The sequence below is a fragment of the Babylonia areolata genome, chromosome 25, assembly GCF_041734735.1.
Source record: "Babylonia areolata isolate BAREFJ2019XMU chromosome 25, ASM4173473v1, whole genome shotgun sequence".
In the NCBI taxonomy this organism is placed as follows: Eukaryota; Metazoa; Mollusca; class Gastropoda; order Neogastropoda; family Buccinidae; genus Babylonia; species Babylonia areolata.
The window spans coordinates 12,465,045-12,472,544 of NC_134900.1; the positions used below are offsets into that span (position 1 = coordinate 12,465,045).

At 44.9% G+C, this 7,500-nt stretch overlaps 1 protein-coding gene across 1 annotated transcript in view; it reads left to right on the forward strand.

Annotated features, from left to right (window-relative positions):
- The window catches only part of LOC143299377 (microphthalmia-associated transcription factor-like), a 78,037-nt gene that overhangs the window by 2,299 nt on the left and 68,238 nt on the right, over positions 1-7,500 (forward strand). The gene's annotated exons all lie outside the window — the stretch shown is intronic.

Sequence of the window (7,500 nt, forward strand, 5' to 3'; positions counted from 1 at the left end):
TAGTTTTGTTTGGCATGCATAAATCTTCGTTTCACGATTTTTTAAAACGGTGATGCGATCTCTTTTTGTACATACACACGATGCTTTTCCATTAATTTTATAAACGTGGTTTCTGTCCTTATACATATATCCATCTGTCTGTCTATCTTTCTAAAAGGATTACTTTTGTTTCATTCATTGTTCATGTCCACTTAATGAGCTTACGTTTTTTTAGTGTTCCGTTGTATATAGATTATGGATTATATTATTGACCACACACGCACACAGACACATATACACAGACACACAGACAGACACACAGACACAGACACACACACAAACACACACACACACTGGTTCACGTGTGCGCATACATTCATAGTCTCTCTCTCTCTGTGTCTGTCTGTCTGTCTGTCTCTCTCTCTCTCTCTCATTCACACACACACACACACACACACACACACACACACACACACACACACACACACACACACACACACACACACACACACACACGCTGACACTCACTCATCCACACCCACACACACGCACGCATGCGCGCGCGCGCACACACACACACAGATATATATATATATAAAATATAATATAGATATATATACACACACAGAGATGCACACTAACACACACACACATACACAACGCACACGGACACTCACACACTCACCCACCCAAACACACTCCCACATAATATACATGAATATATACCGGCGTCGGTATTTACCTCATTTCTTTCTACAAGGAGCCCAAAACATCAAGAGAGTGTGAACTTCTTGTATTATACATACATACATGCATATAAATAAACAGAGGTTAATGGCTATGGGGGGAGGGGGGTGGGGGGTCGGAGGTAACACGAGCCACAGTCTGATATATTTCATCACGTGCCAGACTCAGTCTGCTCTCTGGCATGAATGGAAAGGGAGTTGAAATGCTTTCCGGATCAAGCAGTAGAAGCAGATGGTTAAGTCATGACAGAACCGTTCTCTCGTTTTGTAACACCGCGCGGCCTTGTGTGGCACATCGCAGCCACCATGGTGAAAGCCAACGGTTGGGTAACAGTAATGGTTTCTTGTGTTCAAGTTTCAACAGAGGTGATAAATGGTTTCTTGTGTTCAAGTTCCAACAGAGGTGATAGGAAAGTGATTAGTAGTTCTTGTTCGTGGCAGTCCGAAAGTGCGTAATTCGAATGCCGGTGTAGCACCTGAAAATGACCCCCCCCCCCTTCCGGGATTCCCCCACCCCAAGCACGGTTGCAACTCCTTTGGAGTCGGTCGGTCCTGAAACACGACATTTGGAGTTATTTCGACGGGCGCAGTAGCCGAGTGGTTAAAGCTTTGGACTGTCAATCTGAGGGTCCCGGGTTCGAATCACGGTGACGGCGCCTGGTGGGTAAAGGGTGGAGATTTTTACGATCTCCCAGGTCAACATATGTGCAGACCTGCTAGTGCCTGAACCCCCTTCGTGTGTATATACAAGCAGAAGATCAAATACGCACGTTAAAGATCCTGTAATCCATGTCAGTGTTCGGTGGGTTATGCATACAAGAACATACCCAGCATGCACACCCCCGAAAACGGAGTATGGCTGCCTACATGGCGGGGTAAAAACGGTCATACACGTAAAAGCCCACTCGTGTGCATACGAGTGAACGCAGAAGAAGAAGAAGAAGGAGAAGGAGGAGTTATTTCAAGACAGGTCATATTGTTTTCTCCTCTTTCCTCTCCAGTTCAGCTTGAACCCCTTCTTCCACTGGAAAGTATTGTTTTTGCAAAGCGCGCATTTTGAAAATCGCGTATCACGGCACTTACAAAGCAAGATGCCAAAAGTAATTATGGAGTCTTCCTGGACTGATGCCCGATAACTCACTACAAAGTATATCCCCTTCCATCGATCGTCTGAGCAGTAACACGCATTTGAGGAAAAATGGAACAAAATGAAATAAAATAAACAAACAACAACTACAACAACAAAACGCATTTTGCAAATGGAGTTTAACCTGGGAAACAATTAGAAAGACTCCATCACATATCCCGGAAAGTAAAAGACTTCTCGGGAGGTATTTGAGGTCCAGAGTCACTGTCCCAAAATGACTGCAACTGGAGGTGTTTTTTGTAGTTGTATGTTTTTTTGTTGTTTTTTTTTGGTTTTTGTGTTTGTGTGTGTGTGTGTGCGTGTGTGTGCGTGTGTGTGTGTGTGTGCGTGTGTGTGCGTGTGTGTGCGTGTGTGTGTGTGTGTGTGTGTGTGTGTGTGTGTGTGTTTGCTAGTCCTGAATCTACCCCACTCGCGTTTCCTTGCAGTTAAGCTGGTAGTGCCCCAAAATGACTTTTTGAGTCGAAAAGATACCATCCCACACCAGCTCACTGTGGAGTGTTTTCGGGACAAAGACGAATGTGTTTTGGGGCTGCCCCAATTGACTCAGCCCTGTTTGTTTGGGTGTTGTTTCTTGTTGTTTTTTCGTTTCTTTTTCTGGTAATATACAAAGTTATGCTCTTTGATCGATTTTTACTTTTCTTTTCTTTTTCTATCATCAAAGGAAGGGGAGTCATTTCAGGACAAGGGCTGAAATCATCCCAGGCTAACTCCATGCTGGAGTCATTTTAGGCCTGTCCCAGAAAAAAACTCCAGGGAGTTAATTTGAGGGTGGGGTAATTTGGGGCGTCATACCAGCAGCATCCGATGGGCGAATTAGGGACAGGTGAGGACACAAAGTAGTTGGATTTTTTATTTTTTTTTATTAATTATTTTTTTAACCGATCTCCACAGGGTCAGTAGGCCACGGGTTTTATCTCCCGTGTGTTCATGCCACGCTGAAAGGAACAGTAGAAGGTGTGCAGTTGGAAGATTCCGCTATAATCAGTGTCTGCGTTCGGGGAGCTGTATAATCATGAACATGAACATAGAGACATGCACAGGATACACGGGTCCTGGAAGCGGAATATGGTTGCACGGACGGCGAGGTGAAAATGACCATTCGTGCAAACGTTCAGGTGTGGTTGTAAGTTGTAGGCCAAGCGTGAACGAAGAAACACCAGCTTCGATACTTTGTCGGCGGTATGCATCACTAATTTCTTTACAGTCTATCAGAATTGCTGCGCTGGTGGAAGACGTTGTGGTACCTTTTGAATTTAGCGTTTACACAGAACTGATAATCACAAAATATATCTGAAAAAAGAGACAGAGGTCTAATAAGGACCCCTCCCACCACCCCAATAAAAAAAAAATGAAGAAATAATGAAATAGAAGGGAAAAGGGCGAAAATAAACTCTTCCGGCTCCACCAAAACCAGAATTACTGCCACACCATACTGTTGATACTTGGAACCGATGTTGACGATACTTTGCAGGTGGCATGTAGGTCACTCTTACCTATTCCTGATGTTTGTATGGCTTAGAAGACTGTACCCGTATGCACAGTTTGTAACGAACTAGTGTATAAACGTATATTGTAGCTACTGTTTGCTGGATGTAATGTGATATCATTTTTAATACCCTTAGTGACAGCCGCAGTCTCAAAACTCTTTTATCCATGCCCCGACCCCAGTAGGGGAATAGATCACGGTATTAAATATACGGTGACTCGTCAGTTCTGTTTGTTCTCTCTTTATTTTCCCGACAAAAGCGACAGTACATGTTCACCCCTTTCAACTGCGTCTACATGTGTTACCTCTCAGCTTTTATCACAGACTGACATAAATTTACGGCTGGGCCAACGCAAAGTGAGAGCTGTATGATCAGTAGTTTGTCGATTGGGATGGGAAATCATTTACAGCTTAGGTTTGTTAAGGACTTTAACTCTCAAACTAGGGGGCAAAATTGTACTGGTTCTTAGTGCTGCAGCTTTGGGGGCTAGTTGGCCTTTGGGAACCGTCCCAACGCCGACTGTCCTAAAACCCTCTTGGTCGAAAGAGTGGGGATGCAACTTGGGCAAGACACTCTCCTCTATAATAAAAATTCTAGCCCAGATAGTCTGGACAGCAGTTGCCTCTTCTGCTGTTCTGATGGTCATAGTCGGACACAACTGACAGTCATACTGCATGTTTTACCACGTTGCATGCCTGCTTGTTGTCCACATATCGGCAGATAACACAGATCTCTTCGCGCCGCTGCAATGTTTGAGGCAGAGGACAGAGACGTATTATCATTTACGATAACAGTGACGAAGGGGGGCTGCTGATATTGGAAGCCAGGCCGAACAACGTGTCAGGCCTTGAAAGTTGGGAGGTGTTGACGCTTGGAGTCTCTGCTGACAAGCCTGTTTCGTGTCTCTCACTCGCTCTGGTATATCGTGCTTGGGTGAAATGATGAACACGTTACACATCCCCATCCATGTCTGTGTGCCCGTTTGTCAGTCTGTCTGTCTGTCTGTCTGCCTGGTGGTGTCTGCCGGACCCAAATGAAAATCTTCCAAAGTACAGTTGTGTTCAAACGGGCAGCTTTGGAAGTGGCATTTGTCTACATTGTCAGTCCTGACATAGTGTATAATTCTTACATTGTCAGTCCTGACATAGTGTATAATTCTTACATTGTCAGTTTGACATTGTGTATAATTCTTACATTGTCAGTTCTGACATAGTGTATAATTCTTACATTGTCAGTTTGACATAGTGTATAATTCTTACATTGTCAGTCCTGACATAGTGTATAATTCTTACATTGTCAGTCCTGCCATAGTTAATAATTCTTACATTGTCAGTCCTGACATAGTTTATAATTCTTACATTGTCAGTCCTGATATAGTTTATGATTCTGTTCCCCCTGTTGCGAAGATTTACAGGTCGTTGGTGCTTCATGGAAGTGTGTTTTCAATAAAACTGGTTCCGCTTTCGTGGACTGCGACTCAGCATTATTCGCATCAGTTAGTATGCGCATGGTAGTTTACCACGCTGTTTTAGGCAACCATACTCCGTTTTCGAGGGTAGAAACATTTCAGACACTCTTCCTGTTTATAGCCATGTCCGGCGCAGCACTGTCTTCGGGTGGATTTGTTTTTAAACTTGTAGCTATACCTGTTAAGCACTTCCCATCAGCTTCCCTACAAAGCTGAACGAAAGGTACAGAGAAACCACTTTGTTGCTTACCGTTCATTTACTGTATACACTGACGCAGCAAAAAAAATCACCACAGCTGAAAATGTCCGAACAAAAATAAGACTTTTAATCGAGACTGACAGTCTTTTGGTCTTGGCTTGGACAACGCACACAGAATACTCTGTCAGGGAAATGAAATCTGGGCGAGGGCAGGACACAAGCTGTTGGCCTGAAAGCCAATGCAAGCAGCAAAATTTAATGTTTAACAGGTATTCGTGCTCTCGATAGTATTTTGACACAAAAGGATGTTTTGAAATAGCTTCACCGCAGTTGCTTTTAAGGTGTTTTCAATACTTACGTATTACAGTGTAAAGGAAGCCCACTTTGTGAAACGTTATATTTAACTTGCAGCATTTCAAGGTTAACACAGTATCTGCTTCAAAGACCTTTAAAGAGGTTTTCCTGGTTCGGTAAACGAAAACGTATTTGTATGATACTGCAATTTGATCTGTCTACGTCGTGGAATATTGGAAGAGGTTCAGTAAAGAGAGAGAACTGCCGAGACTTGCTGGAGTGCCCAGTCCCCCATCTCCTCTCTCTCTCTTCCTGGATCCATCCTCTCTCTCTCCTTCTCTCTCATTCTCGCTCTGTTCCCCTTCCGTTCTCTCTCTCTCTCTCTCTCTCTCTCTCTCTCTCTCTCTCCTCCCCCCCTCTCTCTCCTCCTCTCTCTCTATCCTCCCCCCCCCTCTCTCTCTGTGTTACTGCTTGGCCCCCTGTCGTTCCACCGCACCAACAGCTGACAGAAATTCACCAGCAGTTCAACATATTGCACTCCTGTCGGCGGGAAAAGCCCTGTCCCGTTTTCACCGCTTGTGTGACCATTGTTTGGGTCAGAAGTGAAACAGTGAAGCCGCTCATAAACAGATGTCGTGGAGTGACTGCCTCGGCGTTTGCTGTTCGCAAAGTCTGCCCTCCCCGTCTCTGTAATACGTCCTTTTATACACATTACTTAAAAAGAAAAACAGAAAAAAAGGAATAGGGGTTTGCATAGATGTTCTCGTGCACGTTCGCCCCGTGGGCGCGCGCGCGCACGTACACGCACACACACACGCACACACACACGCACGCACACACACACACACACACACACACACACACACACACACACACACACACACACACACACACACACTGTCTGTCTCACATACACTAAAGCTCGTTCGTGCATGTGAGTGTGTGTGTGTGTGTGTTTGTGTCTGTCTGTCTGTCTGTCTGTTTGTCTTCGTGTCGGTGTGTGCGCGCCGTATTCGCATTCACTCTGTGTCTCTGTCTTTCTATATATGTATGTATATCTGGGTCACGTATAGTGGAAACGAAAGGGGAAGTGTGGGATGACGAGAAAGAGAGACGGAAAGAGGGAGACAGACAAATATGGAAGAGAGAAAAGATGGAGCAGGGAGGGAAAGAGGCGAAGAAAAAAATACGCACGCGCACACACACACACACACACACACACACACACACACACACACACACACACACACACACACACATGCGTGTTGCGTGCATGGAAAGGCACTCTCATGCTGAGTTAAATAAACTTCTGGTACATTGTTTAGTTATTTCTCTGTATCCGTTCTTTTGTCGGTTTTTTTTTTCTGTTTGTCTATAACTTCCGTCCATCTGCCTATCTGCCTCCATCCATTCCCGTTTGTCTGTCTGTCTGTCTGTCTGTCTGTCTGTCTGTCTCACATGTGCTGTCTGTCTGTCTGTCTCTTCTACATGTGCTCTGTCTGTCTGTCTCCCATGTGCATGTTGCTGTTCCCCCCTGGCTTGTCTGGTCTCTCTCATGTGAGTTGTCTGTTCTTTGTGTGTCTTGTTGCAGTCTCTCTCACATGTGTGTCTGTTGTCTGTCTTTCTCACAATTGCGTCTGGTCTGTCTGTCTCTAATGTGCTTTGTTGTTATCATGTGCTGTCTGTCTGTCTGTTCTCTCACATGTGTGTTGTCTGTTGTCAGTCTTTCAATGTGCTCTCTGTCTGTTTCCCCTCATGTTGCTGTCTGTCTGTTGTCTGGTCTGTCTCCTCATGTGTGTCTGTTGTCTGGTCTGTAGTCTCTCACACATGTGCTTGTCTGTTCTGTCTTATGTGGTGTTGTTCTCTCACATGTGCTCTCTGTCTGTCTCTCTCACATGTGCTCTCTGTCTGTCTGTCTCTCTCACATGTGCTCTGTCTGTCTGTCTGTCTCTCTCACATGTGCTCTCTGTCTGTCTCTCTCACATGTGCTCTCTGTCTGTCTCTCTCTCACATGTGCTGTCTGTCTGTCTGTCTGTCTCTCTCTCATGTGCTCTCTGTCTCTCTCTCACATGTGCTGTCTGTCTGTCTGTCTGTCTCTCTCTCATGTGCTATCTGTCTCTCTCTCACATGTGCTGTCTGTCTGTCTGTCTCTCTCACATGTGCTCTCTGTCTGTCTGTCT